We start from the raw sequence: 24,648 nt of genomic DNA on the forward strand, positions 1-24,648 counted from the left end.
AGACAGTGTAAGTGTTATATCTTGCATATCTGTTCAGATTTCCAACTCCTGGGTTTGATAGATTTCTCCCAAGATAAGGTGAGCTAGTAAAAATATGCAAAGCATGGCATGTGTGTTTTTTTTTTTTCCTAGATTTACATCAACGATATCATACAATGTTGTACTTTGTCCAGACAAAATGATTCATCTTGAACTTTTGACATATTCAATGGTTCGATACAAACTATTGTAACCAGGAATATTGTCTCTTTGAAATTGTTCCTAACCCATCCTTGTTTTGATATCAAGCTGGACACTGTCAGTTGTGTCAATTGGTTGCCTAACACAGAAGAAAAGGGACTTAATTGAATATTAGTCTGTTGCATCCAGTCATTTTGGGAGGGTGATATTCTGAAATATCAATAGCATTTTGAAGCTCTAGGACTACATGTTTGCTGCTTTTCACCAATCAAGTTTTAGTCTTGCCATTACTGCAGCAGTTACAATAATATGCTGGAATGAGTCCATGGAAGCCAGCCTGGTTGTCTAATGCCAGTGGTTATGTTTATCACAATCCTTATGTGGCTCAGAAAATCAGACATTTCACTGCTGACATCTGTACATATTGATATTTAGGTAGGTACTAGTACCAGTGAAAGGCATTCTTTAATATATGGATGTCAGCTCTATATTGTGTGGGTTTCAAGACATGCCTTTGTAGCCCAGATGTGTCAAACAGAACACAAACGACTAAGCTAGAGATTTTCTTTGTGTAGAACAGCAAAGTGGTGGGAAACCCCAAGTTCTGTCTTGAGTTCCCTTGAAGTGAGGAAAATACTTTTTTGTTCTGAACACTGGGGTGAGTTTTCTGATTAATTTTAGCAATTTTTTTCCTAATACTTTACCCCAGAAACATATAAGGAGGTACTTTTCTAAAAATCTTCCATAATTTTTTTAAAGCACAGTGGCAAGGCTTCTGGGTATGCAACATAGCCAAAAGTATCAAACAGTTAAACCTGTTTCCACCTCTATTTCAATTTCAAATCAACAAAATATAATTATTTGTCCTGGCTGTTGTCTTTTGTGAAACTAATGGATTACATGATTTATAAGTACTGTATTCTAGATGCCTTTGTTTGATTGTTTTCCTCAAGGAGAGCAAAACTGACAACATAAGAGGTTTCTCTGGGGTCCTTCGGCTTTCTATGGGGCATTTAATCCATGTACTGCTACTAGCTTATTGGTTGTTCTGTCAGTGGGGATAGAAAAATGTTTTTACCATTGGTTTCTCTGGGTTTTCAGCCAATGTTTAATTCCCAGCTGCAGTTTAATTTCAGCAACCTCAAATTAATTTACTCTCACACTCTTCCTTTATTTTCTTCACTTTCTCTTTTACCCTGCTTTACACACTTAGGTCTTTGACTTTTTTTTGTGGGGTTTTTTTTGGTCTTTTTTTTTTTTAAATATGAATTGGTAGTTTAATTAATCTTAGAAACCCCCCAGATGTAACCCTTAAGTGAAAAACTATTCTTTGTTCAGTATTAACAGCTGACCTGACATCCATTTCAGAAATGTAGAATCAAAGTTTGTGGAATATCGGTTTCTTTAAGATACCCAAGTATGTGATCAGTAATTGTCATTACTTTTAGAATTTGGTCAAACAGGAAATAACAAAGGTAAGATGAGAGGAAAGCATCTGATATCCTCAATGAAACAACTGGAAAAACAGACTGTGTCTTTGCTAGGTGCAGTGGAGATGAACAGGATCTAGTGCGCATATCAGACAGGGCCATATACCATTGCGTGTTTTCCTCCACAACGCATTCTATACCTGTTGTATTCCACATGTACCATAGATGCTTAGCTGTCATTTTATCTCACACATAGTATGACAAAAATCGCATCTTCAGTAAAAGCTAAAGAGCACTGCCATCAGCATGTGTCCCAAATAAAATGTCACGATCCATTCATCCAGGATTAATCTGTCAGCAATTTTGCAGGTGCAGTGGCAGGTATGTCCACAAAAGAATCCTACCTGACTTCACACGTAAGGAGCATCAAGAAAGATGGGAATAACACTATCACTTTCTTGGTTAGTGAAGGAAGGGAGAGAGTGGAAAGACCACTGAGTTTTTCTAGGGTGAGGATGAGTGTCGTGATTAGTTCTAGTGGAAGACACCGAGGAAGTCAACAAGGCTCATGCTGATGATAGTACACATTGCTCTCTCTCTGCTGTATTAGCGATACAGGGAAGGTGACTGGAGACAAAATGATTGCCATCACCCCTGTGAAAGGAGTGTAAAGTAAGAGTGTTTCAATGCTACCCAGATCATAACTCTAATAGACACTCTCCAAGACTAATACCACATGAAATGGTATGTCCAGCACAATACTATTTGGAGAGATCTGAGGTCAGAAAATAGTCCAGCTTCATCAAAATAGTAACCTCCATACCAATTAGTCCTGCATCTCAGCAGAGCCAATTAAGCTATACAACATGTCTGTACTAATTCTGGTTCTGGCACCACTTACGGTTCTCTCCATCAAAAACTATGGGCAAGTTATAATCCAGTAAGTTTGCTTTACTCTGAATTGACTTTTCTTAATTATAAACAGTACTTGCCTTTTAATAGAGGTTCTAGACAAAATCACAAAAAATTATAATTCTTGGTGGAGAGAATCAGTTATTCATTTTGAAAAGGGATTATTCCAACAGTTTGTATTAAGATTATTCTGTTGTTTATTCAAGGCTGCTACATTTTACAAGGCACCAGCTTGAACTGTAGTCTCCTAGTGCCCCAGGATGTATACAGAACTTTATTCTTTAAAGTGAATATGTACACTTTCAGTAGCAACTAATGGAAGATTTCAGTTCTTAAGACAGGAATTTATTTGGTAGAGAAATTACTCTCTTGGCTTTCCTGTCAATTAAATCCGGTCACATCCTGATAGGAAATGTTTCAGTTATTACTAAGGACTAGACTTCTTTCTGGGTTCCCCACCGTAGAAAGGACATTGAGGTCCTTGAGCAAGTGCAGAGAAGGGCAACCAGGCTGGTGAAGGGGCTGGAGGGCAAATCATATTAGGAACAGCTGAGGGAGCTGGGGCTGTTTAGCTTGGAGAAGAGGAGGCTAAGGGGCGACCTTATCACCACCTACAACTACAAGAAGGGAGGTTGTAGAGAGGTAGGTGCTGGTCTCATCACTCAGGTGACAGGAGATAGAACAAGGGGAAATGGCATGAAGCTGTGCCAGGGCAGGTTTAGATTGGACATTAGAAAAAACTTTTTACTGTCAGGGCCTGGAACAGGCTGCCCAGGGAGGTGGTTGAGTCACAATCCCTGGATGTGTTCAAAAAGAGGGTTGATGAAGTAGTTAGGGGTATGGTTTAGCATAGGATGGGAATGGTTGGACTTGATGATCTTCAGAGGTCTCTTCCAACCTTGTGCTTCTGTGATTCCTTTATTTGTAGAATTTCGTTCATAAAATAATGTTTTCTCAGACAATGGTATTTTTCAATACTAGAAATAGTTAAACATGAAACCTTTGCCAAAGAGATTTTATGAATATCACCCACGTCATTATTTTAATGTTTGGGTTACAAATAAACAAATAATTACATTTTTACTTTCAGAGATTCATTCACTTTACTGTCTGCTTTCCGTTTTCAGTTTGCATAAAGACAGAGCATTCAAAGAAAAAGTTATAAGCAGTTAATTACATGCATTTTGGTTAGAAAGTGTATAGAATAGCATCATATATCCTAATGATGGTTCTTTTCCAATTCCTATTTCCTTTAAAATTGTTCAATGTTTAATTCTTCAAGGTAAGGAAATAATGGAATTATCCTTCATTCTTAAGAAAACAATCTGACTTGCTTTGCACTCTTTAAATGGTTTTCTCTAGTCTGCTGAATGTGCTCCAGTAGAATAGAGAGCCTGACATCTGCCAATACTTACTCATTTTCCATGCTTTTTTTAATAACTAGTTTCTACAACCTTCCTCCTTCCTGTGTCCGTTTCTGGTTTATTTTCCTGTGTGTACAAGTTGTTTTAACAAATACATAAAGAGGTACTTCTGCAAGTTTTATTTACATAAGCATTAAAGATGAATTACCTATTTTCACTGCATTTGTCATCCTGACATCTGCACATAGTACTGAATTTCTGACTTGAATGGAGTAAAAAATAATATTTGCTTGCCATGATCACCTTTAGACATGGTCAGTAAAAACACTAGCAGAGAACTTGGGACTCCCGTTTTCTGTTTCTTCTAATGAAAGTAGCATGAAAATTATTTAGGATGTGAGTATCTCTTTCTAGGGTGTGATATGATGTAATAGGCAGGAATAGATATAAACTGTGTTTTTCAGGGACAGAATTTTCTTCCCCCATAGAGTTTACTTGCTACAGACCAGTTATTACTGTTCTATCTCTTGAAGTGTGCCTAATTTACTGGAGTCCTTTTGCTAAAAAATTACATTCATGTGAAAATAATAGAGCAAATCAACAGCAAGGTGAAAACAGAGACTCTCACAGTTTGCTTTGTATGTTCTACTCACGTGTGTTTTTTCAGATAATTTTTGTTGTTGTTGTTTTTATTATCAGAGGCACCAGTGTAGGTAATCCTAAATAGCCAATTTTTTCCAATAATGTGTCACATACTGAACTTTATTAGAATTGTACATAAAAGTGCCATCTGTCAATGAGTGTAAAACAGCTGGATCTAAGAATAACAGTGGCAACGTGAATAGGAAGATTTATACAAATATACACACAGACATATATGTTCATGCTAAGTCCTGAGCTTGTTCTGAACTGTCGTGTTCTTAATCAGACAACTTTATTTCTTTTTATACAGGGAAAATAAAAAAGGTAAACTCAGACAGCTGTATTTTGCTAATGTTCTCTTTATCTTTGTATGGCTGAGAAGATTTTAGAAGTAGTGTCTCCTTTTGCATACTGATTGGACAAATCCCATTTAATATACAGGAAACCTGAATATTACCCAGATGTAAAATTGCCAAGTTTGTATTAAATACACCATATGGAAAATGCCCTTATTTTTGATTTCTAAACTATTTTTGTGGGTTTTTTCAAATGTCTCAATTTTAGACTTTTCTTAAAACTTCACAAGTTTCTAAAACTATCATAAAATACCCTACATATCTTTCTCATATCCATGGCCCTTTCATCAATGCTATGACAAGAGAGAATACACAAAGGTGTACTTTTAGGCACCACAAGCTAAGGTTTATTTGACACTGATCAACCTCTCCCACTCTATGGTAGTGTGAGAGCTTGGCCCATTTTGGATCACATTAATTGTGAATTAATCCCTGAAGAGTATGGATTAATGCAGTTTAAACCATGATTTTAATTGATCAGATTCATTACTTGTACATCTCTGTTCTAGTATATAATTTATTGATGTAGTGTTCTTTGACAATGAACTACAAAGTTAATTTTGAACGCTAACCAAATAATTTTGTAAGGAAAAAGAAAACATATTGTTCAATGACTTCGTCATGTCTGCAGCTTAAGTACTGACATTCTGACTAGTTTGTAATTATTCGTTATTTTGCCTGGCCTTTATTAAATATATATCTATGCACATGCTTTATGTACATATTTGGCAGCATAAAACTGCATTCTCACTTAATGGCACATTAATTGCATTATTGTGTTCTGTTGTATATATGGATGACTTTTAGAAAAGATTGACATTCACTACTGGAATACAGTTTTCTTGAGCTTCATTTGTCTCCTGTGGTGCCTTTCGGTTCAGTTTTTTGTCCCTGTCCTTACTATTTAGAGTGAAGTAATTCTTTGTTACCTACTTGCTTATTCCAGCCTATTAGCTGGAAACACATATGTCACAGATGTATTAAAATTTCCCCTGTACTCGGCATTGGTGAGACCACATCTAAACTACTGTGCCCAGTTCTGGGCCCCTCACTACAAGAAGGACATTGAGGTCCACAGAGAAGGGCAACCAGGCTGGTGAAGGGGCTGGAGGTCAAATCATATGAGGAGCAGCTGAGGGAGCTGGGCATATTTAGACTTAAGAAGAGGAGGCTGAGGGGAGACCTTATCACCATCTACAGTGACCTGAAAGGAAGTTGTAGAGAGGTGGGCGATGGTCTTTTCAGCCAAGTGACAGATGATAGGACAAGGGGAAATGGCACAACGCTGCGCCAGGGCAGGTTCAGATTAGATGTTAGGAAAAAATTTGTCACCGACAGAGTCGTCAGGCCCTTGAACAGGCTGCCCAGGGAAGTGGTTGAGTCACGATCCCTGAATGTATTTAAAAAAAGGGTAGACAAGGTACTTAGGGATATGGTTTAGCATAGGTTCTTAAGGGTCTTTTCCAACCTTGCAATTCTGTGATTCTGTGAAAAAATACTTAACAAAACAATGCCAAATTAAAAATCTTTTGGAGGACTCCTGCTTTTTTTCCCCCCATTGTCTGGGAGTAGATTATGAAGGATGCATGGGAAATACATGCTCTGAGGAATTTCCTGTGACAGCACAAGGAAGAAAGTGTCATAATCAAGTCATCTTGGAATGTTTTCCTAGAAAAATATTTCGCCCCACGTGGCATTTTATTTCAAATCCTTATGAACTCTTATTCTGTGGGAATATTTAAGGATGAGTTGCGATTGTGTGCCATGTTTGACTTTGCTGCTTGTTTGCTACTGCTGCCATTTTGTCTTGTGAAAGGCATTTCATTTAGTGCAGCAAAATGTTCTATAGAAATACTACAAGAATTATTTATATAGATACTATGCCTATTTTCACTGTCCAAGACAATTCGCATCTTTCTTATTTGTTTATGCTGTTACCCCTTTTAGAGATAAGGTATGAGGCTTAACCGAGTAGTTCAGTAAGGCTGTGTAAACAGGACAAATCAAATACTTTTAGATACCAATCTCATACTCTACAATGTTTTGATGACTCTTTCTCAGTTTTGTGTCTTTTGAGGGGGGAAAAAGCAATTGAGATTTCAGTTGTAAATCAAAGAATTCAGTGCTGGTACATTTGAATTTTGAGTGAATCCCAATTCCCGAAATATTTAAAAAAAAGTGTCTAAGATGTTCAGGAATGCAGATATTTGAGAAAATTCAGTGCTTTGATATTTGATTTTGTTATTTCACAAAATATTATAGTAAATTTTATTGTAAGCTTCAGGTTACAGCTTGATTTGGTTTTTTTTTTAGATGTGAATGTATTTTACTTTTGTATGTTTTGCAGTTTTAAAAGAACGCTGTTTTCTACTTCAGTAAACCACTTTAGAACTATGCTGGTTCATTTTGCTGAGGACATCCATTGCAGTTCAGTCTCCTACGATCTCAAGTGTTGCATTCATCACTATTTTGAGTGCATAGAGATTCTACATAGCATTTCAGTCTTCGTATTTGAGGAATTAAGTAACTGGGGCTTAAATAACACTAAGATTTGTGTCAAGCCATCTTACTTTTTCATTGAGTAAATTTCATTATAAGTATCTTAATTATGTTTATAAAACAAATGGTCTTACTGTAGTCATTAATCCACACTAAGTGGTCACTGGAGCATTCCTTTATACTTTACATGCACATTAGAACTAATATATATATATATATATACTTTATTTTCATGGTACATGAATAGAGATGAAGAAACTAACCTGAAATTCTGGGATCTGGTTCAAGGAAATGTTGTTAGATGATATTTACCATTGCTCAGATTGTTAAAATTACAATGGTCTGTATCTTGGCAAGTAGGTGAAAACAGTATTATTCCCTCTGAATTAGAATTCTTGGGAAATAATACAGACAGTGTCATATAGAAATCCCCCATAGTACCCTGGAGCCAGTCTCCTCATCAAAGTCTCCCCACCTCTCCTTTATAGTTCATTCCTAAAACCAACTCTTCGTTTGAGCAGTTAAGAAAATTGAGTGATAGGTATCATTCTTCAATTTAAAGAAGACATAGGTTAAATATGTAAATTAATTTATCTTGTGTCATTATTTTCAAGTCACTGGGGCTTTAATGTTATAACAAAAATATAACTTCAACTGTTCCTGCTTCGGGTTCTCAGCAAATGAAAAAGTGTATGGTGTGTAGAGACTCTGTCAGCACCCTTTAAATCAGTACAGCCTTAAAAAAAGATTTTTCAGTCATAAGTGAGGGCTAATTTTATTTTTACTGTGTTTGTAATAGATAACTGAGTGTACACAATGTCTGGTTTAATTGAAAAACAATTTGTAGAAGAAGCCTTATTTGTGGCAATGGAATATTAATTTTCTTCATTGCTCTGCAAAGTTTCATGGGAAAATGTCCATAACTAAGATTCGCTGCTTTCATAATGGTGGGTTGCGATGCAATGCCTGCCCTCAGTGGGCAACTGAATACCAGAAAGAGGGAAGGCCTCTTTTAGGTACAGATGATGTTAATTATAAGTGTAGTCCAGCAGCCATAGTGATATGATTATTACAAAGCAAAAAGTAACAAGGTATGATGGGAAAAAAAAACCCCAGATAGTTAGCCTCTATTTGATAGTATGGACTTAGCTGTTTAGGCCAAAGGGATTAGGCATGATTGTATGTTTTCTGGGTTTGTTGGTAGATCTTTGTGTCTTGAAATACAGAAACCGATCATTGTAAGTTTTATCTATCTGGAGTTATTTAAACCAAGTCAATGTAGTGAGGCATGCCGGTAGAAATTAGGTGTGTGTTTTATGTGCTATTCACCTCTTAGCTCTGTGTTTGCATTTGTTCTTTGATGTGCTCAGAGAGCTTGAGTTTGGTAAATTATATGCTGATAAAATTTGTAAAACGCTATCCAAAGAACTCTTCCAGTAACCTAGGAGTTGAGGAAGATTGTAAAACTCCTTCATAAATCTTTTCGGTATTCTTCAGATAGATTATTATAGCTGGTAAGGACATAGAGAGGAATTATTGATTAATCAACATTAGATTACAATGGTTTTCACTAATTTACATAATCACTGGGTAAGCAACATGGAAATACCTTTTTTTTGTCCAACAAAACAATGCAATGAATTTTCTATTAATCAGTGCCAGTAGTAGTATTTGCTCAGTGGTCGAAATTAATTGTTTCAAGTCAATTAAATGAGAAGTGCTCTGAAAATGCTTCAGATAAAATGAGAAATTATAGAATAATAGAAGTTTTCAGTTTATAGTAATGCTTTTATAAAAGCTTTGAAGAAATTTTTGTTGCAGTTTTTATTCCTTTGTGTTATACACAAATTCTTAGTAATCATTATACACAATTTTGATGCGATAAATTGCAATGGGATACATTTTCTATGGTGTCAACCCTTGTAAAACATTTTAGTAAGGTCAAAATTTCTGGAAAGATCTAAGAAATGTGACATTGATAAATAGTGTCATAAATAATATTTGTTTTCTGAAACAACATGTTATCATTTTCTGTTTGGCTTGTTTTCATGTTATATTTCAACGTGTAACTTTATTTCAGCTGTCTTGATCTAGAATCTCTGAATTGTTAGAAAGGACTTGAAAAGATTGCTTCATCTAACCTTCCTGCTTCAAGCAGGATTACTTATGTAGGTTGCTCAGAACTACGTCGAGTAGAGTTCTGAGTAGAGTTTTTTCTTTATGTTTAATTCGAATTCCCTGTATTTTAGCAAACATAATTTCCTCTTGTCCTGTCATTGGGTATCACTGAGAAGAGCCTGGCTCTGCTTTCTTTTCTCCTAGAGGAGCCTACATCAGCTGTTTAAACAAGTTGATAAGATCCTGATAAGCCTTTGCTTTTCCACAAAAAACAGTCTTAGCTCTCAGCCCTCCTTGTAGGACAGTGCTCCAGTCCCTTGCTCATCTGTGTAGCCCTTCACTGCTCTCATTCCTGTATGTCTGTGTCTCCATGCTGGTGACACATCCTAAAGCAGCACAAGATGTTGCTGACCTTCTTTATTACAAGGGCATGTTGCTGGAATTGTACACTAGGACCCTTAGGTCCTTTTCTGCAAAGCTGCTTTCCAGCTGCAGCCGGTTGCATGCTAAGGGATCACTGAAGTTCAAGTTTGTATAATTTTATTATTTAAAATGTTAGTAGTTTAAATTGCAAAACTTTATACATGCAGTTATACTTAGTGACTTTATTTATATGAAAATGTTTCCAGATAGGTCTCTATGTAAATATCTGTCACCTGAATTTATAGTGTTTATAGCAAACATAGCAAGCTTAAGAGTCTGATCTTCAAGAAGCTAAGTCCTCATTTTTCATGAGCCAATTCTTATATGATTTAAATTTTCAGCATCTCTTAGATATTAGCTAGAAAATGACAATGTTGTATTTGAAGATGTTGTTGGTATTGTTTTTTTAACAGAGTTGGAATTTGCTAATGCTTTGGAGATGGTAAAACTAACAGCCATGTTTATTGAACAGTCAGAAATTTTTTTTTTGTATGTATAAAAATCTGCATTACTGGTGTGTTTGCAAGAGGGCATGATATGTTGTGCTTTCTAGTTCATCTCTTTTATGGATGAATGGAGGAAATTCAACTCTTAATTTGGCTAATTTGAATATCCATTTAGCTCTATTTATATAACAAAGCTTTTTCAAAAGAGCAGGATTCTACACTTTTGAGGATAGAAAAGGAAAAATTTCATAGCAGTCAAATTTCTAGATTAACATCTGTAGAGTATTGTTAGCATTAGTATGGCTTCAAAGCATGCTGCTGCTTCTACACTATCATGTTCAGAAATCAATACTTAGACAAAATAATGAGAAACTCTGTAGAAAAACAGGAATGATGAAAAGTTTAGGAAATTTCCTGCGGCATGAGGAGTGGTTATTGGAAAAGGATTTGTTCAGCCTGGGGAAGAAAATGACTCTTCGCCTTGTGATGTGGGGATGGCAGATGTGATACCGTTCCAATATGTAAATGGAAGAGGAACTGATGGTCACCTCTGTGGTATCTGGAGAAACTATAAAATCTGTGTAAGTTACAACTTTGCAGATTTAGTTTGGATGTTAAGGAAAGTTTGATAGTGATGAAATACCTTCTTAAGGAAAGTTCGTGACAGCAGTGAAATACTGGAAAAGACAACCTAGAATGGTCGTGGAATTTCCTGCAAAAGGAGCTTTGAGAAAACTAAAACACTTGGTATCTCAGTTGTACGTATACTTGGCGATACTCTGTTTGGTAGGATGTTGGACTAAGTGATTAGCATGTCTTTCGTAATGTAAAAGATATTTTGTGGCCTGGGACACTGAAAATAAATGAAGACCGCTGTGCTGCTCTGAGGGTCTAAGCCTGCAGAACAGCAGGCATACCTACAAGATTTAAATATGGCAAAAATACTTCTTGCCTAAAAAATATTCTTGATAAAAAGTTAACATTTTTACATCCTCACCTTTCGTAACACAGTTTATTATTTATGATGATAAAGACTCTCAAAACATTGAAATGGATAGAAACAAAGAAAGATGTGTGATCCTTTCTGGCCCAGGGCAGACTCCTCAAAACATGATGGTCTGCAATTCAAGGTGGCAGTTACTCAGATGAGTTTGGTCTTTTAGTGACCAAATCAGTGAGAAACTGGGGGTTTTGTTTTGTTTGTTAAAGGGTTTTTGTTTGTTTATTAATGTTTGGGGTTTTTTAATCCAGAGGCGGTGTGTAGGCACATAGGAATGCTTCTGAGGATTTCATGGTAGCAGTTTATAGCTTGTCTGGGAATAAATAACATATCCAACAAGTACGTAGTACCAACAGGTAGAAAATTCTTTTCTCCCTTACTGTGTTGCAAACCAGTTCTGTCATCTCATGATAAATGACATTCCTGACAAGAAAGTTTATATTAATGGTTCTGGAGCTGTTTGTAAGATGTAGATCTAAAAGTATGGGTTTGCACATTTATGTTACAATCTGCTTTTGAGTTCAATTCTTTTGTCTCTGCTGTATTTCAGAGTTGGGGTTTTTGGCTTTTATGTTTTTTTTCTTTTTCCTTTTATCTCCTCTTTTTGTTAATGATGATGATGATAATGTTTGGTTTGGCTATGGATAGTTAAGCTTTATGTGGGATATCTGAGCTCCTTAAATGTGTGGAGGAAGAGTGCCTTGACAAAAAATATTGCAGATTGCTGTCTCACCTGGCAATTTTTCTCCAAGCAAGTGCCCATTGAGAAAGGGCATTTGAATACCATTGGCTGGTATTCAACATTCCTGTGTGCCAAACTGCACCTTTCTTTCCAAATTAATTGCTTCTGCTTTTATGTACTGGGAAATCAAAAGGCATCAGGTTACATCAGGGTGAAAAAAGAGTGCAAATTGTCATCTGTTTCTCATTGATTCCTGGCAGTCTTCATTGCTTTCAAGCTCTGTTTTGGGAAGATTGTCCCCATTTGCTCTAAGTTCCATTAGTTTTTGTAGGGCAGGATTTCAAAGTTGGATTTGTACAAGAATAAGAAAAGGCTTTCATTCATCTGAATATTCAGGGTAGATGTCAGGCGTAATCAGGCATCTCTAGAAAACCATGCTTCTAAAATATGCTCTAAGTTCTGTAGTTTATCCTCTGCTGCCCTACTTGCATAAGTTTTGCATTAGTTTTGATACCACCCTCAATTCATTTCTCTGCATGAACTCAGAGGTCTGCGAGGCCAGTGAAACCAAAGTGGTAAAAGTTTCTGTTACCTCAAAACACCAGAACCAATGTCCTTTTAAAATTTCTATCCATGTCTATTCATTTCTTTTTTGATCAAAAGCAAGGACTGATGCTACAGCTTCAATATTTTCTTTGTCTTCCATAGTAGATTAGATTTAATGTTTGCGTTGTAGCACTACATGTTATACTGCATCTGAAAGGCAAACTTCTGGGGTGGCTTAAGTTACAACTGATCACAGTTGTATCTCTGCATAATAATTTACAGTATATACAGCAGCAACAAAATACTAAGTTTATTGACACCATTGTACTTTTGATAACTATTTGAACTTAAAAATACAAATTTAGTCTAGTATTTAATTACATCTTAGATTCCCATCATTTTCATTGGGAACAAGTTCTCAGGAACCTTATTGAGTGTTTGTTCTCACCACCTACTACATACAATAATTCGGAGGTCAGTTTGTGTAACAAAACTGTATAGATCACATTTATGGCATGCCTGGTTTCACATCTCTGTTTTTGCAAACTCTTGCCATGCTGCTTGATGTGTTTCCAGTATTGTTGTGACAACATATTCTTAGATTACAGTTTAAATTCTTTTACTAAAAACCAAACCAGTATATAATTGATATACATGTTCAAATATTTCTTTAGTTTTCATCCTTTTCAAATGAATTTTTATATTTTTGTTTCATCCTAAAGCATCTGATAGTGCATCTGCAGATCTTGTGCTTTCCTTCCCCGTAGAGAGATTAGTTATGCACGCTGAATTAACAGCATTCTTCCTTACCACTGGACAAATTCACAAATCTATCTAATATAAAAGAATATTCAGACAAGGTTTTAAAAATAGCAGATACCATATAGCTGTTATCAAAATGTAGCTTGTGTAGAAGATTGCCTTTCAGAGTTGAATTGAACATCCAATCAGTGCCTTACACTCTGTTTTTCAAGCTACAGATACAAATAAAAATGTGACCTCTTTTCCTTTTTTTTCCCCTCCCATTTCTCCTGACAGCTTGACAAATTGTAGCTTTTGGGACATCCCAGTAGTTGATGAGTCATTTCTGCTTAAAAATAGAATTCCTTGCAGCAAGGACACCCATTCCGCTTTTGACAAATATGTAATTTCTGACAGAGTCACAGGGCCAAATATGCCATGTTAATTAAGCAATTGTACAAGAAGACAAAGCTATCTCTTCAGGAGATACCAGGGCTGGAATTCAACACTGAAAAAAATAACAAAGGAAATCCCATTTACGTGATCATGAATACCTGCGTGCTTCTCCCCTTGCCCATATGTTACTGATGTTTTGAGCTTGCGTATGTGGTTGGTTTGATCTCATCTGCATCACTGTTGCTCCTTTCACTCTTTTTTTAATTCCCCCTTATTCACATGTAAATATGTAAATTTCTATTGATTACACTCCATCTCTACAGAAAAATATTAAAATTTTTCAACAAAGGTGGCTCAGTGTCTGAATGGTGAAGAAATAGAATTTTAAGAATAAAATTATACAGAGTATATGAACTACATTTTGATATTACTATATTTATACTATTAAACAGTGTTCATTTTGAGTCCGATTAATGGAATTGAACCTGGATAACTAGTTCTGCTAGTCAGTAATGGTCATATTAGTTGATACTCTTGGATGACTTAGATTTTTATTTTTTAGTTTTTAAAAACACAATACTATATTCAACTGTTAACATGCCATTCTTTACAGAAAATCCATTCTTTACTACACATAATCTTTCTGTATATTAATGCTGAAAAATTTCTTGTAAAGCTCTTTAGTAACTTAATTTTTTACCTTATTTTTTCTCACCTTATATTTGAAATTGGTACTTGGTGGTACACTTTATAGTCTCATCTTAAAATTCAAATGAGAAATAATTAGGATACATAAACTTGTGTCAGAGTAAAAAACAAAAATAAATAAACAATTGCCTATTCTGAGAATCAGACAGCTTATCAATCACAGTGAAAAAATCCCTCTAACACTTTTGCCATATTACACTTGCTGTACAGCTGAAGTGTTGCAAAGCTTCTGTGGAAAATTAAGAAGACTAGAGTAGGGGGTGGGGGTGGGGAAGTGAAAGTAACTAGGGTAATTGTGGCTCGCCTTGATATTAATTTGCAACAAGATACTGAGAAAAGTCTTTGAACAGTGAACTCTAACTGGAGGAAGCATCAGTTGAAATAAATTTTATGGTGTACTGATTTGAAAATTTTATGAACAGGAAAAAAAGCTAAGAATTAAATTTCTACTAACCACTATTGGTGTTTGCTTATCTATTAAAAAATTATGGGCTATTTCACATTTTTTATTTCATGCTTAAGTGCATATGAGTGTACTGTGATATCTTAGGTTAAGGACTTCTTAACTAGTTGTGGGGGTTTTTTTGCTATGGTTGTACACTGGAAATAATGCAGGACCAGATTGTGAAATACCAGTGGTTTCTTAATATAGCAGTTCCTACACTATTTTGCTTTAAACACATATCATCTAATCAGAAAGATAATCAGACCTCATTTTAAAGATGGAATACAAAGTCTTCCATTTACCTAGAACTTTAATTGCCGTGGTTGACGGACCTTGCAGTTAAAAGTGCATGGTAACTTTCAACCCAAACATTTGGCTTTGTCTTCTGTGTACCTCCTTTGCAGACATCTCTATGCATGTGCAGGTTGATTTTGAGTACTTCATTTTGGTGAAAACTCTGCATTTTCTTATTCTTTGGTTATTGATGAAACAAATGATAGATGTTTATGAAAGGCAAAGTTAATGTAGTGCTCTCTGTTTTTACTGCTGTCCATTTAGCCAACATGAAAACAATATAATGCAATTAGTCCTGAAGAAAAGTTTTCCTCTAGTTTGCATTGTAGAAGTTTTTTAGTATTTGAACTGAAGCCCAGGATTCATCTTTCAAATTAATGAAACCTGTCTTGATAGCTGTCTGCAAGCTCATGTGTCCTATGTGAAGGTCAGCACATGTTACATGTTACTTTATTTTTGTGTGTATGTATGGAAATCCCATTTATGAAAATGTAGTTGTAAAACTTGAATTGATCTGAACAGCCTGTGTGCACAGATCAGCATGATGCTTTGCCGTAGCTGTTTATTTTCTTTGTTCTCCCAATTTCTATGGCAAAGATGTACAGAATGTGAAGAAAAATGTACAAAGACTTTAATGACTAGAATTAGAAAAATTGTGTTTTTGTTTTTCCTGGGCAGTTTCACTTCAGTAGCATTAGTTTGTGACTGCCTGTAAAAGAGAAAGGAGCAGAATAGTAATGTGCACTTCGTAAGCCATTAGAAAGGGGCATTATTCTTTGGAGATGGATTTTCTTTTTAAGAATAAATTGGTAGTCATGCAATCATAAAATATGATCAGTAAGTTCAGAGTATTTTATAATACTTGACTGTATAATTTGTAAATAAATAATCTTTTTATTAAACTTGAGAAAGAAAAAGATAGAGATAGTTTCATACACTAGAATATGGAATGTAGACCAGTGAATATAAACAGGACTGTCTGGAATATGTGTGGTGTATGGCTTGGCTTTTTTTAATTTTCTGCTGCCATTCCCCACCGCCCCACCGCCCTCCCCCCTCCGCCCCCCCCGGCTTTTTTTGGGTTGTTCTCCAAACAGCGTTGCTAAGTCACAGGATTGTGAACACTGACAGGATATATTTTCCACGACATAAATGGAAATGAATCTATATTCCACTTAAACTACTGAATTCCTTAAGCAGGAAGGAGACACATTCTCCTGTCTTTTCTCAACGTAATACTTAAAAAAAGCTGTGTAGGATTAGCTGGTTTTGAAACAAGGTTTTTTTAAACGAACTGATGCTGTTATTGGGTAGATATGGCAGCACTGAAACACACTAGTAAAATGCAGATGGAACAAATACTTCTCAAAACAGAATAGCAAGTGTAATTACTCAAAAATTTTGGTGTCATCTGAATTTTTATAATCAACTTTGACCCCAGGATTTTATTTTTTTTTCAAAGACAAAGTGTACATTCACTGTCTGAGCATCCAGAAATTAAGATTTGCAAATGAGTCTGGCTTCTGTCTTTATTGAAATTATTGTTAATACTAAAGCTTTTATAGGCGAATGTTAAATGGTATTTTGATGATAAGCAAACTTACTGTCCTACATCTAAGTTTACCCATCTCCATGAAATAGACACAATTTAGTGAGATCGACTATTGGAAGACATACTGAGGTTGAAAAGGTTCTATCTTTGCATATATTATTCATGTTGTAATTGGGAGGTAAGGTAAATAGGTTGAGTGTGGGGCTTCAGTATGGGACATTTAAATTTTATACATCTGGCTTGATGTGTGATCTGAGAGTTGAGGAAAACCTAATTTCTGTCTTAGTTTCTGTAATGCAGTGAGAGCTTAAAGTGAGACCTGCTCATTGCTGTAGTTTAATGTTGCTGAATGAAATACACAACATGGAAAAAGGTATGCAGCAATTAGGTAATTGTAGTTAGGAACTAAATTCATATCATTACAGAAATAATTGTTTGGGATTTTCTCTAATGTTAATATTAAAAAGGAGACCAAAAGAAAAGGGGGGAAAAAATAAGTGACTGGAACATATTGATGTGAGCCAGTGAAGCAGAAGGTCCCTTTCCTCTGGTTCCTCAGGCACTAATAATGCTGGGACTTCCCAAGGAACTGAAGGGAATCTGTTTTATATTCCTCATTGTGGGCCCTGCATACATATCCATGGTTGCTTCCTCTTCTGTTTTTGTAGTGTTATGAAACCTCTGTTGATTTCAGACCATTAATAGCAGAAAAAGGTGTATTTAAGATCTTGCCACAATTACTGTGTAGTAACATCGCACCAGCTGGCACTAGTTATTGCTAGTGCTATATTGTCATCTGACATGTTACATTGCAAAGGACTAATGACACAATAGGAAAGAAGGTATTAGAAAGATTTTTCTAATCTTCTGAAGATTGACATGAAAGTTCTGTAACTCAAATATGTACATTTCTTCATAAACTGAGATGTTTATTTGACTTGGCCAGATGTCAGTCTGCGTCCCCTCTTTCCCCCTTTTTTGGCCACATGCTTGTATTATGTATTTCCTTTCCAAAAATGAGATTTTGGACGTAATTTTTATAGGATTTTTTTTTCTTCTGTACCTTCTTTTTCTTAATCATCCCCTACTACCTGCCTCACCTGATACTTTAGAATTAATCATGTAAGCATGTGGTCTTGATTATCTGAATCTGCTTCTTTTTTTTGAGAATGAGTACTGGCTACTATTTTCTTTTACTATGAAATAACAAAAGGCTTGAATTTTCTGGGGTGCAGTAATGTCAGGCATATGTCACATGCAAAATTCACTTAGGTAAAAAAAAAATTCAAGTATGCAATCTGCAGCAGACAAATATTTGCATGAGGTACATTAATGAGTTAGAGTGAATAAGGATTCACAAAAATCTTATTCAGAGACATATGCAATGTGTGATGAATGTTCATGTTGGCATCAGTTTCTCAGTGAGGACATGAAAATGAAGTATTTATAAGTTGCCTCACACATCTTGCATTTATGATGAATTCATTGTCAGAAATTAACCATGTCTGCTACATCAGTTTAAGGTGAAGCTTTACCACACTGAATTCTTCATGGCTGTTTTTGCAGAGATACGAGACTTCATCTCTGTGTGGTTTAAATCAAGATGACTATTCATCTGTAAAGAATGCATAATTTTTAATAAGGAGCCAATATGCTACACAAAGTGACACCTACAGTGTGCTTTCTATCATTTTTCTATTCTGTTGGTTTTCTCTGTGTGCTTAAGTCTAATGTACAGACTTTCCTATCTATGGACAGTGTATTGTACGGTTAAAAAGAATGGGGAAGAATAGCAAATTTATAATGTTTAGTTAGCTAAGACACATTTTGCTCTGCAATACATTGCATTTGAACTAAGATATGTAATTATCCAAATGCTTAAATCAAAATTGGTTTGATTTACTTTTTGCATCCCGATGGTGCTTGTTACAGATTCATGGCACCAAGAGAGTCTAGACTAATTTGGATTCACTCCAAAGGTGGGGCAGATGTTCTTTAGACATCTGTGTTTCCCAGGAGATTTTTCCTTAGAAAGTAAGTAAGGCATAGGAATGCCATTGGCACTGTTGGAGAGGCATACAGTAATTTCTTAGGAACTTAGCTAGTCTCTACTCATTGTAGTGTTCCATTGTGGCTTTGACAGCCAAAGATCCAGGTTTTCTGCCATATCAGGCATCATCTGAGCTTTGCCTGACAACAAACTTGTTTCTTTTTTCAGAACTAGTGATTATGAGGAGTGCAGTGGGATCTTGTGTGGGTGAGGAATGAGTGAATTCCTGTAGATTATCTGAACAATCATTCCTTTTCCCCCTGTGCTTTTGTTTTAGTAGGTCAAGTAATACTAAATTTCAACAGCCTTGTTGAAGGAAGCCTCTTACAGGTGGCTGAAGATCACCTTTGAGTTGTGGTGATATGGAGCCCTCTGTGGATTTTAAACTGGTCCATGCTGCAGTGTTAGACATCTTATGATTAGTCTGCCAACATGCATTGGACAGGATTGTCATGTTGGTATTAGCTTCAGGGAAACTTTTGCCCATCACAGCAGAATCAAGGCACCCTGGACTTCCGTTTTATAAGAAATTAGGTATTTTAGCTACTGAATTCAGAAACTACATAGCAAGTTAATTCATGTTATTGGCTAGGTTTGATGTTTTCCTGCTTGTGCTTTTACTCTACAATAATAGTTCTTGAACTGGCAACAAGATACCACCAGGGTGGGCCATGATGGTACTAACACTCAGATGACTTGTCTCATACTGTGATCTGTGATGATTGTGATCACATCGAAGTGGGTATTTGTGAGAACTTGATTATTAGATTAACTGTTGATATAGATTTATTGATGCTCCTGAAGTGATAAAACTCAGCTATTTTTTTTCTTGTAGTTTTATAAAACTCAAAACTTTTGCAGTGAAATTTCTTCTGTTGTCACTGATCAATTGGTCTATGCAAAAGATGAAACAAGATGCCACTTCCTAGGCCAACTCAATGTACCAAGTGGGTCCTAGAATAGGAAGCGTCATTTAACTAGCTGCTGAGCATTTTGTGAGATGCTTATCATATGAAATATTTTTCCACTCAGTTTAATTCTAAGCTGTGACAAACTGGCACTACACAGAAGAAAATACTTTGAATTGGTATGAACTCTGAGATTGTTCCATTTCTTCCTGAAGCACCACAAATGTAACCAGATTTTAACTTAAAGCAACCTCTTCCTTCAAACTTCACTTGAGGTAGTTTCCACTTTACAAAGAATATCCTGGCAGCTACGATTTCTTTTTATGGCCATTGCTACTTCTTCTTTTTTTCTCAGTGCAGTTAATATTCATGTCCCTTGAGACCTTGATTTTTCAAAAATTAAACAAATTAGCAAATTGTGATACAGTTTTAGGATAAGCATCCAAATTATTTAGAAGGCTTAGTGATAGTTTGGTAGACACAAAGATATACATTATGTTTTATTGTGGGATTCTAGCATTTTCACATTAAAAATATTGAAACAGTTAAAATTGTGCTGAGGGACTCATAAATGTCACTAAACAAAAAGCATAAAAGAGCTATTTGTGGTATTGGGATGATTCCTGTTATTGAGGACAATGTATACAGGTGCAGGGTTTGTGGGGTTTTTTGAGTGTGTTTGTGTGTGGGGGGGGTTTCACTCCAGTGGAAATTATTTGCTCCTAAAACAAATAAGATATATTCACTTCTGAAATGAACTCAACTTAATTGACTAAAAGCAATAGAAATTAACAGACCGGGAGATGTAAAGAAAGACTGGGAGTGCTTCTTCCAGCTGTACAACATTCACATTTGATTACTGGGTGTATTACTCTATGAACTCCCTCCCCTTTTGGCAAAGGAAAAGGTTTTCTTGCCAAGTCTGCAATGCCTGATGAAAGTTCTGGACTCAAAAGTCTGTAGCAAAAGTCACTTTGGAGTACTGAAGAAGGGAGAGAGAGGAATATGCTTAGAGCTGTGGGTTGTATGTAGTTGATTGGGCTGGAGTTTGGGTTTGTGTCACTGTTTATTAGGTTTATTTTGCTTAAGTGGCAATAAATCTGTTCAAATAGTTTATGAACCCTATCATTTCATAGATATGAAACTTTTCTGAGCATATTAGTATCATTAGTTTACATTATCTTTACAATAAGAGTTTACCTATAGAAAAGGGAGTAGGTTTGTCTGGAAGAGAATGAGAGGTAATAAATTAGAGCCAGTAATAAGTCAGAATATAAATTGAAGTGAAGGCCTAGTCATTCTCTTTAAGCATATGACTTCTTGATCAGAAAATAGCAGCCAAAATATCCAGTGTCAGTATTATTCTGGACAGAATTTTAAAGTTTTAAAATTAAAATTTTTATGTGTATATCTACTGGTCTGTTTGCATGTACAGATACTGTTTAGACAAGTAGGTAAACCAAGTTTAGTATTTCACTGGAAAAATATTAGCATCACTGTCAATATATAATTGGTATTTTCTTATTGAATAAAAAACCTCAGGTTTTGTGTGCTTCATTTTCTTAACTGCAAGTACATATTAGAATGTATATATATAAGGTGATATATAAAATTAAAATTAACTAAAAAGCATGGATTTGAGATTTTAGGTGAAAATACTACTGTTTATTTTCTTTCCTTTTTTTTTTTAACCTTTGATAAAACTGTTACATTAGTTTTTTGTTTAAAGTGGTTTGATCTTTAATTCATATGTAGTGCTGACAGGCAAACAAGCGTGTAGGGTTTTTGCTTCTAAGGACTGTATTGTTTTTTTTTATTTAGCACATACAATTTAATGGATCAAATACTTGGTCTCTGTGTGTTAGCATTCAGCTGTTTTCATTAAGACTCCTATATAGTACTGCAGACTGCAAACAATTTGTTAAAAGCACAAGTAAATCATACAAGGTAAATTGGAGTTCACAATGTCTTATAGTCCATATCAGATCAATTACAATTTTCTGTTTGTCACCTTAAAAACATAATAATAACTCTGAAACAGGTGGTAGTGTTAGGAGGAGTTGTCTGTATAATAAATGATGTTCCTGTTTTTTTCAGTTTCTTGATATTATTCTGGCTAGCTCTTTGAACAAAGCAGTATCCATTTTTCCCACTTACCATTTGAAATTAGAGAACACAAGTGGTTAATATCTCTGGATTAAATAATCTCTCTGGTTAATATCTCTCCCTTTAGAAGTAATTAACTCTATTAAAAATATTATTCCCACTCAATAAAAACAGTAAATACTGTACTAGAATATTTGTGTAAAATGACCCCCAGTGGTTATGTTGTAGATTACCTTCTGTCAATTGCCACTTTTCCTCCTAACAGTGATAGAAATGGAATTATTTTAGATGGTGCATCCTTGATAAATGATTTTCATTCTAATGAATTGCTTTCAATTGCAACAGGTCTGTCCTGAAATGTGTATTTTTAAAGCTAAGGAGGCTGCTAGATATAAAAGATAATGAGAAGGCAACAAATAAATATGAAAAACTTCCAGCTAAGATCCTTATGTACAATACCAAGATCTGTGCTCAGTTATGTTTAGGCATTTCACAAATACATTTTTCTTCATGTTTAAGATTAATTAAAGGTCATTTTAAAGCAAAAGGAAAAGGTACCAGGAGGACCTTATAGTAATATTCAAATAATTTTAATGTCTGCTTATCAATCACAATTCAAAACATGAATCCTCCATTATAAAATGATATTCCCTCAGTTATCTATATTAATTACAAAGAACCATGCATTTTCTCTGCAAATGCTCCTCACTTGATACAAAATGAATATCTTACACTGCTATTATTCAGATTAATGGGAATTGAAGATTAATGGCATCTTTGAGGATCAGATGCTATACAGTGCATAAACAGTTCTTTTCTTTGTAGCAGTTTTTCCCCTACAGCAGATTCATTTGACAAAACTTTAATATCGATACATGTGTTATGCTACCTAAAGTATCTCTGTCTGAAATATTCTCTCTATATAGTGTGTATATATGCATGTGTTTCTATTTTTCCTGCCATTGGAATTTATATTAAGTAAGCTTTTCATCAGGTAATACATAGAGATGTTCTCTCATTACCTTTTCTCTAGATGTGTGCATGTACACATACATTTGTGTGTGTTTAAAATCTCACACATTCTGTAGATAACCACTTGAACAAAAGTAAAGCAAAGAAGATTCACTGCCACTTGGCTTTAAACCAGGTTCAGGCTTCAATCAAAAAGGCAAGGAGCAATAAAAATCTTTATGGTGATAACTTGCACGCTTTTTCCAGGTAAACCCCATTTGTACTGAATTTCAATTCGTGTCAGTGCTCAAGTAGCAAAAAGAAAGAAGGTTAGAAATATAATTTAAGCAGCAGATCAGATTCTTTAGCAAACCCAGGCTCAGTTTCTGACAAAAATGGAAGTGTCATTCATTGCTGCATTTTGCACACTGTCCTTAGGCTGCTTACGCCCACTCATGCCAGCTGCCAGATCTTTTCCAACCCCCAACTCAGAGTCTGATGTAGATTTTTATATCAAGTGTTGCTAAAATGCAAAATACTCTGAATCAGGAAACTGATATCTGTTAACACAAAAGGGAGGCCACCTGAAATTGTGGAATCTGAAATAAATGGCATCCAACATGGGGAAGGAATAACATGATCATGATGTAACTCCCAAAGGATTCTCTAACATAAATTTGGAGTCAGTTGAAAAGAACTAAAGTAGGAACACATTAGAGACAGGAATAAATTCTTTAAATCCAAGAAACAAGATAAACTGTGACACATTTTGTGTGAGCAATAGGAAGTATTAGAGGCCAACAGAAAGAGAGAGAGAAAAAGGGGAAGTTCAGGTCACTGTATTCAGACAAATGTACAGATCCACTATTTAACTAGAAAGTCAGAGAAGAAAAGGTGTTTCAAAAGGGGATGCATACACATAATATCCTTCAGTTTAGGATGAGCAAGTGATGATCTATTGTTGATTGTATGTTGCTTGTAAGTGTATGTATAGACAGTAGTGTGAGAAAGAGATTCTTTTACCTTTTTGCACTAGCCCGGAAAAGAATACCTGCCCCCCCCTCCCCCCCCCCCAGCTCTTAGTCTTTCACTGGGCACTTGAATTTTATATGTAAACAAAGAGGGCAGCCTATTATTATGACCAGAGAGGAGGTCAGTGTTATTTGGCATACTAACAAATTAAGTGAATTAATGAGATGCATTTCTATATACTTTTTCCTAAATAATATTTTCTGTGGTACAATTTTAGTATTTGTTGGAGTTACCACAATTCTCTAGACAGTCCTTTGACTTCAGGTGTCATAGAAACTGTTGATGTTAAAGTTATGCTGTACCGATTCTACAAATAAAAACATTAGAGGATGTGGCTTAATCTAACAACCAACCACTTTTCATGAACTTTATGAACAGAGGAAAAAGCTTTTCAAGAAGTTACAGCTGTGGTTTACCTCATCAGGTGTCTAGAAACTTTTTTTTTAAAGTATTTTGTTCAAGTTATACCGCTTAAGCATATAAACCAGCTCTTTTAGTTCTTTTCTGATCAATTGACCTCTGTATAAAGCCAACATCCATGGCTTATTTTCCTAACCCCAGTGATATCAAACAGAGGTAAAAATACTCTTTTTTTCTGAAAAAAATTCTTCAATGTTATCCTTATATTTACTAAACTGAATTTACAGCACAGCAAAACCACGTAAAGAGAAAAAAAAAATCTATCCAGACCTACAGCATTTATGTAAGCTTTGGTAAGTGAATTATGTGAATTTTCTACTACCCAGAGTTGTTACCTTGTCCCTTGGGGCTACTTAGTGCATCACAGTGGACTGCCGCTATAGAAATGCGGAATATGTATTTATAAAAGTGTAATTCATTTGTCAGCTTCATAGGTCTCAATATTTA

At 35.3% G+C, this 24,648-nt stretch overlaps 1 protein-coding gene across 2 annotated transcripts in view; it reads left to right on the forward strand.

The window, feature by feature from the left end:
• KCNMA1 (potassium calcium-activated channel subfamily M alpha 1) overlaps positions 1-24,648 on the forward strand; it is a gene marked incomplete at its 5' end in the record, with an annotated part of 459,986 nt that overhangs the window by 216,844 nt on the left and 218,494 nt on the right. The gene's annotated exons all lie outside the window — the stretch shown is intronic.

Source organism: Gallinula chloropus (assembly GCF_964237585.1).
Source record: "Gallinula chloropus genome assembly, chromosome: 5".
NCBI classification, from domain to species: Eukaryota; Metazoa; Chordata; class Aves; order Gruiformes; family Rallidae; genus Gallinula; species Gallinula chloropus.